Source organism: Amblyraja radiata, chromosome 2, assembly GCF_010909765.2.
Source record: "Amblyraja radiata isolate CabotCenter1 chromosome 2, sAmbRad1.1.pri, whole genome shotgun sequence".
Lineage (NCBI taxonomy): Eukaryota > Metazoa > Chordata > Chondrichthyes > Rajiformes > Rajidae > Amblyraja > Amblyraja radiata.
This window is the reverse complement of record NC_045957.1, coordinates 119,320,640-119,333,094: the sequence shown is the minus strand read 5'-3', so window position 1 is coordinate 119,333,094 and position 12,455 is coordinate 119,320,640.

Here is a 12,455-nt window from a genome sequence, read left to right as displayed (position 1 = left end):
ACCCGTCAGGTAGTCGTATATCCAGGAGATAAATGTGGAATCCACCCCCATCTTCTTAAGCTTGTCATTCACAATCAGGGGTTGGATGGTGTTGAACGCACTTGAGAAGTCGAAGAACATAATCCTCACATAGCCACCGGGTTTGTCCAAAAAGGAGTAGATCCGGTGCAGCATGTAGAGGACTGCGTCATCCACCCCAATGTTCTCCTGGTATGCAAACTGTAGTGGGTCGAGTGCGTGCTGGACTTGTGGTCTCAGGAGACGAATGAGTAGCCGCTCCATTGTTTTCATGATATGGGATGTAAGGGCCACCGGTCTGTAGTCGTTGATCTCGGTCGGCCGCCCTGCTTTGGGAACTGGCACGGGACATGATGTTTTCCACAGACCTGGTACCCTCCCTGACTGGAGGCTATGGTTGAAAATGGTCTGGAACGGCTCCGCCAGCTGAGCCGCACAGTCTTTTAGTAGCCTGGGACATACACCATCAGGGCCAGCTGCTTTACCAGGGCGCAACCTCCTCAGCTCAGCTCTCACCTCGTCCTCCGTGAAGAACAGTTGAGGAGATGCCGGCATAGGAGGTGCTGCAGCTGTGGTGTTGGGGGGGCTGCCTCGTGGAGGTGATGGTGGGGGAGAGGCTGCACCTGTAGAGGTGGGAGGGGATACCAGATCAAACCTGTTATAGAACAGGTTAAACTCATTGGCCTTGTCCACGTCTCCTGACGGCTGGCTTCTCTTCTCCTTGAAGCCAGTGATGGTCTTCATTCCTCTCCACACCTCTTTGATGTTGTTGTACTGCAGTTTCTTCTCCAGCTTCCTTTTATAGTCCCCTTTTGCCTGCTTCATACTCCTTTTCAAGTGGTGCTGTACCCTCTTGATTTTTTCCCGATCACCAACCTTGAAAGCCTCCTTTTTCTCGTTTAGGAGGCTCTTGATGTTGCTTGTAATCCAAGGTTTGCTCACCAGCTCTCTGACTTCACAGCAAAATTAGTCGACAGTTATACTGTGCAGTAAACAACTTTTGTTTTCTTGTCAAACACAATACAAGGGCATCTTGACATTATTCTATCTCACCTATTAGGCGGTCGGTGCCACCATCCTACAATGACACAAAGCTGGGTGGCAGTATGAACTGTGAGGAGGATGCTATGAGAATGCAGGGTGACTTGGACAGGTTGGGGGAGTGGGCAGATGCATGGCAGATGCAGTTTAATGTGGATAAATGTGAGGTTATCCATTTGGTAGCAAAAACAAGAAGGAAGATTACTATCTAAATGGCGTCAAGTTGGGAAAAGGGGAAGTACAACGGGATCTGGGGGTCCTTGTTCATCAGTCTGTGAAAGTAAGCATGCAGGTACAGCAGGCAGTGAAGAAAGCGAATGACATGTTGGTCTTTATAACAAGAGGAATCGAATATAGGAGGAAAGAGGTCCTGCAGTTGTACAGAGCCCTAGTGAGACCACACCTGGAGTATTGTGTGCAGTTTTGGTCCCCTAATTTGAGGAAGGACGTTCTTGCTATTGAGGGAGTGCAGCGTAGGTTTACAAGGTTAATTCCCGGGATGGCAGGACTGTCATATGCTGAGAGAATGGAGCAGCTGGGCTTGTACACTCTGGAGTTTAGAAGGATGAGAGGTGATCTCATTGAAACATATAAGATTGTTAAGGGTTTGGACACGCTAGAAGCAGGAAACATGTTCCCGATGTTGGGGGAGTCCAGAACCAGGGGCCACAGTTTAAGAATAAGGAGTAAGCCATTTAGAACGGAGACGAGGAAACAATTTTTCTCACAGAGAGTGGTGAGTGTGTGGAATTCTCTGCCTCAGAGGGCGGTGGAGGCAGGTTCTCTGGATGCTTTCAAGAGAGAGCTAGATAGGGCTCTTAAAAATAGCGGAGTCAGGGGATATGGGGAGAAGGCAGGAACGGGGTACTGATTGGGGATGATCAGCCATGATCACATTGAATGGCGGTGCTGGCTCGAAGGGCCGAATGGCCTACTCCTGCACCTATTGTCTATTGTCTATCCCCTCTCCACGCCAATCATAAACCCCCCATTTACTGCAACGTATCTACGCTACCAGCGGTAGGGGCGCGGGTGGTCTACTGTAACACGCAGCTGAGAGAAACAAGCTTCCTTATCTCCATCTACTATTTCATGTTTAGATTTACCATCCATCCTTCAACACACTCCGAGACAAGAGGTAATACATCTAATCTTACTTTGCTGATTGCCACAAACCTCTTCTGCACCTGGTCAATGAGAGATGCCAATTGTCACATCCAAACACCCTTTCGTTACCTTGTTCAATTCCAATCAAAATTAAGTAAGAAAGGATATTAATATCTTCTTCCACAACTACCCCTTATTCTTAAACTGTGACCCCTGGTTCTGGACTCCCTCAACATTGGGAACATTTTTCCTGCATCTACCCTGTCCAATCCTCTAAGAATTGTATAAGTTTCTACAAGATCGCCTCTCATCCTTCTAAATTCCAGCGAATACTGTACAAGCCCAGTCGACCCATTCTTTCATCATATGTCAGTCCTGCCATCCCGGAATTAACCCGGTGAACCCACGCTGCACTCTCCTCAATAGCAATGATGGCCTTCCTCAAATTAGGAGACCAAAATTGCACACAATACTCCATGTGCGGTCTCACCAGGGCTCTGTACAACTGCAGTTGGACCTCCTTGCTCCAAAACTTAAATCCTCCAAGGCCAACATGCCATTGGCTTTCTTCACTGCCTGCTGTGCCTGCATGCTTACTTTAAGTGACTGATGTACAAGCACACCCAGGTCTTGTTGCACCTCCCCTTCTCCTAATTATTCAGACTATTCTGACACCATTCAGATAATAATCTGCCTTCCTGTTCTTGCCACCTAAGTGGATAACCTCACATTTATCCACATTATACTGCAACTGCCATGTTTCTGCCCACTCACCCAACTTATCCAAGTCACCTTGCATCCTCATAGCATTCTCCTCACAGTTCACACTAGCTTTGTGTCATCTGCAAACTTAGAGCTGTTACATTTAATTCCCTCCTCTAAATTGCTAATATATATTGTGAACAAATGAAGTCCTAGCACCGAGCCTTGCGGCACCCGACTAGCCATTCTGAAAAGGACCCGTTAATTCCTACTCTTTGCTTCCTGCCTGCCAACCGGTTCTCTATCCATGTCAATACCCTACCCCTAATACCATGTGCTCTAATTTTGCTAATTCTAACTAATCTCTTGTGTGGGACCTTGTCAAAGTCCAGATACACCACATCCACTGGCTCTCCCTTATCCATTCTACTTGTTACATCCTCAAAAAATTCCAATAGATTAGTCAAGCATGATTTCCCCATTTTAAATCCATGTTGACTTTGACCGGTCCTGTCACTGCTTTCCAAATGTGCTGCTATAACATCTTTAATAATCCACTCCCGCATCTTCCCCACTACCGATGTAAGGCTAACTGGTCCATAATTCCCTGTTTTTTTTCTCCCTTCTTTCTTAAAAAGTGGAGTTACATTGGCTACCCTCCAGTCCACGGGAACTGATCCAGAGTCGAGAGAACATTGGAAAATGATCACCAATGCATCCACGATTTCTAGGGCCACCTCCTTGAGTACTCTGGGATGCAGACCATCAGGCCCTGGGGATTTATCTGCCTTCAGTCCCAACAGTTTACCTAACAACATTTTCTGACTAATGTGGATTCCCTTCAGTTCCTCCTTCCCACTAGATCCTCGGTCCCCTAGTATTTCTGGGAGATTGTTTCTGTCTTCCTTAGTGAAGACAGAACCAAAGTACTCGTTTAACTGTACTGTTTTATTCCTTGTTTCCCATTATAAATTCACCTGTCTCTGACTGTAAGGGACCTACATTCGTCTTCACTAATCTTTTCCTTTTTACATACCTAAAGAAACTTTTACAGTCAGTTTTTATATTCCCTGCAAGCTTTCTTTCATGCTCTATTTTCCCCCTCTTAATTAACCCCTTTGTCCTCCTCGCTGGTCAGCATGGACTCGGTGGACCAAAGGGCCTGTTCTCCGTTCTGTATCTCTAAGCTAAACTAAATTAATAGACAATAGGTGCAGGAGTAGGCCATTTGGCCCTTAGAGCCAGCACCGCCATTCAATGTGATTATCATAGCTGATCACCCACTAAGCAAGATAAAGTCCAGTAAAGTCCGATCAAAGATAGTCCGACGGTCCCCGACAATGTAGCTAGTGCCTCAGGAATTCCCTCTACACATTTCCATCATTTTGCTTGTGGTTTATCTCCGACTCTTCCATTGTCTTTCAGGACAGTTAACTGTGGTAGCAGACAGCCCATAATGTATCCCCCACAATTGTGGGTAAATGGGACTAGCTTAGGTGGGACATCATGGACAGTAGGGCCGAAGGGACTGTTTCCGTGCGGTATGACTCTATGAATTGCGTTTATTCAGTTGGCTTCCTGTTAAAATGTTTTAATTACTCCTTTATGCCAATGTTTAAATTGGTTTCAACAATTCAAATTGATAATTTAAAATTCCCCAATTTTCTGGCCACTTGATGGCTCTGTGGAGTTAATTTTCAAAGCCTATTTTGTCATCATCATATAATTTCATTGTACCTTTGAGTATTTTTTCTAGAAATAAGTGCAAATACAATAGATGGAGCAATTTTAACATTTAGAGACTTAGACATAGATAGGCCCGTCGGCCATCTTGTCCCTGCTGACCAAGATGCCTCATCTACTCTAGTCCCATTTGTCCGTGTCCCTCTAAACATTTCCTATCCATGTTCCTGACCAGATATCTTGGATCCAATTGTTACAAAGAAATATATTTTCAGTGACTAGAAACATAGAAAATAGGTGCAGGAGTAGGCCATTCGGCCCTTCGAGCCAGCACCATTCAATATGATCATGGCTGATCATCCAAAATCAGTACCCCGTTCTTGCTTTTTCCCCATATCCCTTGATTCCGTTAGCCCTAAGAGCTAAATCTAACTCTCTCTTGAAAACATCACATTTCCATAGATTTCACAGATTCACAACTCTCTGGGTGAAAAAGTTCTTCCTCATCTCAGTTCTAAATGACCTACCCCTTATTCTTAAAATGTGACCCCTGGTTCTGGACTCCCTCAACATCGGGAACATGTTTCCCGCATCTAGCCTGTCCAATCCCTTAAGAATTTTATATGTTTCTACAAGATATCCTCTCATCCTTCTAAATTCCAGTGAATACAAGCCGTCTGATCTTTCCCGTAAACTTCTCCATCCAAGACTAGAGGGCGCAGCTTTAAGGTGAGAGGGGCAAAGGAGATGTGCAGGGCAAGTTTTTTTATACACAGTGTGTGGGGGCCTAGAACGCGCTGCCAGGGGTGGTGGTGGAGGCAGATATGATGGTGGAGTTCAAGAGGCTTTTAAGTAGACATATGGATATACAGGGAATGGAGGGATATGGATAATGTGCAGGCAGATATGATTACTTTAACGGCATCATGTTTGGTAAGGATATTGTGGGCCGAAGGGCCTGTTCCTGTGGTGCACCGTTCGATGTTCAATGAACAAGTTTTACCTATGTATTGCACTGAATGTAGCTCCGATGATTGCTTTATCGAGGATATTTAATTTAGTTTAGAGATACAGCATGGAAACAGGCCCTGCGGCCTGCCGAGTCCATGCCGATCATTGATCACCCATGCATTAGCTCTATCCTACTAGGGGCAAGTTACAGAAGTCAATTAACCTATAAATCAGTACGTCTTTGGGATGTGGGATGAAACCGGAGCTCCCGGAGAAAGCCCAAGTGTCACAGGGAGAACGTTCAAACTCCGTACAGACAGCATCAAGGTACAATGAAAGAGTAGCTGCCTTACAGCGCTCGCAGCGGCGGAGACCTGGGTTCGATCCCGACTACGGGTGCTGTCTGTACGGAGTTTGTACGTTCTCCCCGTGACCGCGTGGGTTTTCTCCGAGACCTTCGGTTTCCTCCCCCAATCCAAAGATGTACAGGTTTGTAGGTTAATTGGCTTGGTGTATGTGTAAATTGTCCCTAGTGTGTGTAGGATAGTGTTAATGTACGGGGATCGCTGGTTAATGCGGACTCGGTGAGCCGAAGGGCCCGTTTCCGCGCTGTATCTCTAAACTATACTAAATTAAACTAGAGAGTGGTCCTGACCTCCCGCCTACCTCATTGGAGGCCCTCGAACTATCTTAAGTCGGACTTTCATCCAATATGAACTCATGAACTTACAAACCTGCACATCTTTGGGATGTGGGAGGAAACTGGAGCACCCTGGGAGAAAACCCATGCGATCACAGGGGGAACGTGCAAACTCCATTCAGACAGGATCTGTTCAAAGTCAGGAACAAAGCCACGTCTCTGGCTCCATGAGGCAGCAGCTCCACCTGCCGCGCCACTGAGCCATCCAAGGTAGTTGTTCCTTCCAACATTATTCTTAGGCTTCTGCAAGTTCCAAATGAAGGGACTACGAGTGCCTTTCCGAATGTTCTTTCTCCACTCCTTGGGTCATGGATCTGCACAGATCTTTTTTTTTCTTTTTTTTTTCTTTCAAGTTCAAGTTCAAGTGAGTTTATTGTCATGTGTCCCTGTATAGGACAATGAAATTCTTGCTTTGCTTAAGCACACAGAAAATAGTAGGCATTTACTACAAAACAGATAAATGTGTCCATATACCATGATATAAATATATACACACATGAATAAATAAACTGGTAGTGCAAATAACAGAAAGTGGTTGCTAATAATCAGAGTTTTGTCCGAGCCAGGTTTAATAGCCTGATGGCTGAGGGGAAGTAGCTATTCCTGAACCTGGTTGTTGCAGTCTTCAGGCTCCTGTACCTTCTACCTGAAGGTAGCAGGGAGATGAGTGTGTGGCCAGGATGGTGTGGGTCTTTGATGATACTGCCAGCCTTTTTGAGGCAGCGACTGCGATAAATCCCCTCGATGGAAGGAAGGTCAGAGCCGATGATGGACTGGGCAGTGTTTACTACTTTTTGTAGTCTTTTATTGGGGCCAAAACACTTACCTGAGATAGTTTGAACTCATGCACAGTGATCTGCTCAGGGGAAGCTTAGTGTGATTGCACCCCAGTATACAGTTAGGATGTTTATGGAGTCACGATGGCGCAGCGGTAGAGTTGCTGCCTCACAGCGCCGGAGACCCGGGGTCGATCCTGACCACGGGTGCTGTCTGTACGGAGATTGTGCGTTCTCCCCGTGACCTGCGTGGGTTTTCTCCAGGTGCTCCGATTTCCTCCCGCACTCCAAAGACATGCAGGTTTGTAGGTTAATTGGCTTGGTGTGAATGTAAAGTTGTCCCTAGCGTGCGTGTAGGGTAGCGCTAATGTGCGGGGATCGCTGATCGACGCGGAATCGGTGGGCCAAAGGGCCTGTTTCCACGCTATATCTCCAAACTAAACTAAATCTCTTTGGAGAAGCAGACTAATGGGCCTGTCCCACTTAGGCGATTTTTTAGGTAACTACAGGCGACTAGTTTGTCGCCACATGTTCGCTGGTGGTCGCCGGGCGTAGTCTCCTCAGTCACACAAAAAGCCGTAGCGTCTTTCTGGTCGCCAATGAGCGTAGCTTGACTTCTCCTGACGTAGGTGCTGACGTAGGTGCTGTCGCCAGGATGACGTAGGTTGTCGCCGGTTTTTCGGCGACCTGCTACGACTATGAGTCGCTGGCAGCTGCCTGACTAAAAAATCGCCAAGTGGGACAGGCCCATTAGATAATTAGGTGCATTTATTCAGGGATCTCATATCAAATGTAGGATATTTAAAACTGAGTGACAATCAATGAGTAGCATTGTAATTACAACCTTTATGCCAATTCAGCCAACAGAGTCAAGTAACGTAGTCATAAACCACAAAATATGAATAAACTGGTATCACTGATGGAGACGCAAGAAGCTGCAGATGCTGGAATCTTGAGAAAGAACTCAAAGTGCTGGAGGAACTCAATGGGTCAGGTAGCATCTGTGGAAAAGGTGGGCAGACAATATTCAGGGTCAGGATTCTTCTTCACACTGATCATCTGTCTAAAGAAGGGTCCCGATCCAAAATGTTATTGCTGTAGTTTAGAAAGATGAGGGGGAATCTCATTGAAACCTACTGAATAATGAAAGGATGGATAGAGTGGATGTACAGAGAATATTTCCAGTAATGGGAGATTCTAGGACCAGACGGCATGACAGTCTCAGAATAATAGGACCTACCTTTAGAATGGAGATGATGAGGAATTTCTTCAGTCAGAGGGTGGTGAATCTGTGGAATTCATTGCCACAGACGGCTGTGGAGGCCAAGTCATTGGGTATTTTTAGAGCAGAGATAGATAGGTTCTTGATTAGTAGGGGCATCAAAGGGAGAAGGCAGGAGAATGGGGTTGAGATGGAAAGATAGATCAGCCATGATCGAATGGCGGAGCAGACTCGATGGGCCGAATGGCCTAATACTCCTCCTTTGTCTTATGGTCTTATTTGGGGATATTTTTACACTGGTGTCAGAAATCATTTGATTGGACTGGAAAAACATTCATTCATTAACCAACGGTATTGGAGAAGAAAAAGGAGGAAAAAGAAATGTAAACTAATTAGAAATAGACTATTTTATGACAATTTATGAATTTTCTCTACAAAACTATTGACACCCGGGATTTAGTTTAGTTTAGAGATACAGCGCAGAAACAGGCCCTTCGGCCCATCGAGTCTGAATTGACCTGCAAACCTCGTGCACTAGGACTATTCTACACGCCAAAGCCAATTAATCTGCAAACCTGTACGTCTTTGGAGTGTGGGTGGAAACCGGAGCACCCGGAGAAAACCCACGCGGTCACAGGGAGAACGTACAAACTCCGTACAGACAGCACCCGTAGTCAGGATCGAAGCTGGGTCTCTGGCGCTGTGAGACAGCAACTCTACCACTGCGCCACCGTGCCGCCCTGTTAGACAGATGTTAAACTGAACCTCCAGTTTAAGTGGACAAAAAGCACCCATTGGCAATGTTGAATATTTATCCAGTATTCAGTATAATCTTAGATAGACACAAAACGCTGGAGTAACTCAGCCGGACAGGCAGCATCTCTGGAGAGAGGGAATGGGTGACGTTTCGGCTCGAGACCCTTCTTCAGTCTGGCTGGGGATAAGGGAGACTTCAGTATGATCTTCTTCCTTCAACCAACATCCGCGAAACGAGAGCAATCAAACAAAGTGCTGGGGGAACACAGCGTTACAGGCAGCATCTCATAAGATCTCCGCTTTAAAAGTACATATTGTATCTATAATTCTTTGCAGACTGATTCCTGGGATGGCAGGACTTTCATATGAAGAAAGACTGGATAGACTCGGCTTGTACTCGCTAGAATTTAGAAGATTGAGGGGGGATCTTATTGAAACTTACAAAATTCTTAAGGGGTTGGACAGGCTAGATGCAGGAAGATTGTTCCCGATGTTGGGGAAGTCCAGGACAAGGAGTCACAGTTTAAGGATGAGGGGAAAGTCTTTTAGGACCGAGATGAGAAAAACATTTTTCATACAGAGAGTGGTGAATCTGTGGAATTCTCTGCCACAGAAAGTAGTTGAGGCCAGTTCATTGGCTATATTTAAGAGGGAGTTAGATGTGGCCCTTGTGGCAAAAGGGATCAGGGGGTATGGAGAGAAGGCAGGTACAGGATACTGAGTTGGATGATCAGCCATGATCATATTGAATGGCGGTGCAGGCTCGAAGGGCCGAATGGCCTACTCCTGCACCTATTTTTCTATATTTTTCTGTTAATATGCAGTGAGCAAGAAATATGTTAGGGTCTTCACCATGCGCTACCATGTTTCATTCATTTTAAGGTGATCCAGTCTTCACATTAGTCAGCTGGAGGTTGCTTCTTTGTATAAATGGCCATTTTATCCATGTATACATTGACAGTGAAGTTTTAGCAGGGCGTTCAGCCACACATGCATCACGTACATGCTCAGTCCTGACCTCACTATACAGCCACACAAGAACATGTCCAAGTTGGGTCGGCACGGTGGCGCAGCAGTAGAGTTGCTGCCTCACAGCGCCAGAGACCCAGGCTCGATCCCGACTACGGGTGCTGTCTGTGTGGAGTTTGTACGTTCTCCCCGTGACTGCGTGGTCATTTCCTCGTGTGCTCCGGCTTCCTCCCACATGCCAAAGACATGCAGGTCTGTAGGTTAATTGGCTTCTGTAAAATTGTCCCTGGTGTGTAAAGGGCCTGTCCCACTTGCCGATTTTTTTTGGTGAGTGCCGGCATCATTGACTGACGTGTCAGGTCACCGAAAAATAGGCGGCGTGATGCGGCGTGACGAGGCGTGACGATGTATTGACGCGCAGTGTTTTTTCAAGTGTCGCAACATTTTTTTTGTCGCCGCTGGATTTTGAAATGTTCAAAATCTTTTGGTGATTCTGTTATGACGCTGGCAGTCGCCAAAAAACATCGCCAAGTAGGACAGGCTCTTAATTGTTTCTAGTGTACGGGGATGGCTGGTCGACGAGGACTCGGTGTGTGAATACATGCTTTAGAGCCGCCTTTCTCAACCTTTTTACCCTTGCGGAACCCTTGAAATAATTGTCATGTCTCAGGGAACCCCGACATAAAAATAATTATATATCTTTATTAATCTCTTTCTTTCTCTTTCATAAAATTCATAAGGCAAACATAATATATTTTTCTCATAACTGGCTTAAGCAAAAGATAACTTACATTTTTCCCAAGTTTATTGACAATGTAAAAAAAAGATTAAATCAAACTGCTTGTTCAAAACTGAAGCAAATAAAGGCAAACAGAAGAACTAATCGGAGGAGAGAGGGAAAGAGAGAGAAAACACACAAAAACTTTTCATAAACAAAAACATACATAAATAAACCTTTGATAAACTAACACAAATAAACATAAACATATTTAAATTTTTAAAATTCATATAACATCCCTAAATGATGGGTAAACATGACTAAATAACGTGGGTGAATGAGGGACTGTACCTGCACGGCAGGAAGCACGGACAGGACTGATGGAGACCGTGCGTGCGTCTGTACTCAAGTGAGTCACTTGATGATACACGAATCCGTCACGTACAGCTCCTGTCCACTGACCACTAAAGGCCGTTTCACACTGGTGCCCTATAGGCGTTGCTAAACATGACGTCGCTAAATAGACGTCGCTAAATATGCCGTAGGTGTATAATAAGATTACGAATATGAAATTAAACACAAAAATGACTCAAAAATGCATTTATGATTAGCCTATTTATCACTATTTCTCTCGGAACCCCTGGTGACCTCTCGCGGAACCCCAGTGTTCCGGGGAACCCCAGTTGAGAGAAACTCTGCTCTAGAGATACAGCGCGGAAACACTGAGTCCGCACCGACCAGCGATCCCCGCACGTTATCACCATCCAACACACACTCGGGCCAATTTTACAACTACACCAAGACAATTAACCTACATACCTGTACGTCTTTGGAGTGTGGGAGGAAACTGAAGATCTCGGAGAAAACCCACACGGGTCACGGGGAGAACGTACAAACTCCGTGCAGACAGCACCCGTAGTCGGGTTCGAACCCGGGTCTCCGGCGCTGCAAGTGCTGTACGTTCAGATCATAGCCACAAGTTTTTGCTCACAAATCTCTACATTTAAATTCCCAATTAATATGTTTCACACAGAACATAGAACAGGGTGCTGCAGCGGTAGACCCTGGTTCGATCCCGACTACGGGTGCACAGGGCAGGAGCAGGTCCTTCAGCTCCCAGAGCCTGTGCCTGCATGGCCTATCTGTCTATTATCTATGTTCTAATTACCTACTGTGTCATCGACCTACACGTAATTTCAACCATTGCAATTATTAATTATAGAAATTATTTATAAGCTCATTACGTAAGTTATAGGAGCAGAATTGACTTGGCCTCCACAGACGACCATTGTGGGGATGTCACAGATTCATCACTGTCAAGAAATACCGCCTCAACTCCTTCCTAAAGGTACGTTCTTTTATCCTGAGGCTGTGCCCTCTGATCCAAGGCTTTCCCACTGGTGGAAGAGTCTTAACCATTTCTTGGAATATCCTTAATCTGCAACGTAGATAATTACCACTCGGTGTGAAATAGTCTGAAAAGTCTGACTAGACCATAAAGCATACGAGCTGAATTGGACCATTTGGCCCATCGAGTCTGCTCCGCCATTCAATGGTGGCTGATCTATCTTTCTTTCTCAACCCCATTCTTCTGCCCTCTCCCCGTAACCTTTGATGCCCTTATGTGGAATTCGTTGCCACACAAGGCTCCGGAGGCCAAGTCAGTGGATATTTTTCAGGCAGAGATAGATAGATTCTTGATTAGTACAAGTGTCGCAGGTTATGGGGAGAAGGCAGGAGAATGGGGTTGAGAGGGAGAGATAGATCAGCCATGATTGCATGGCGGAGTCGACTTGATGGGCCGAATGGCCT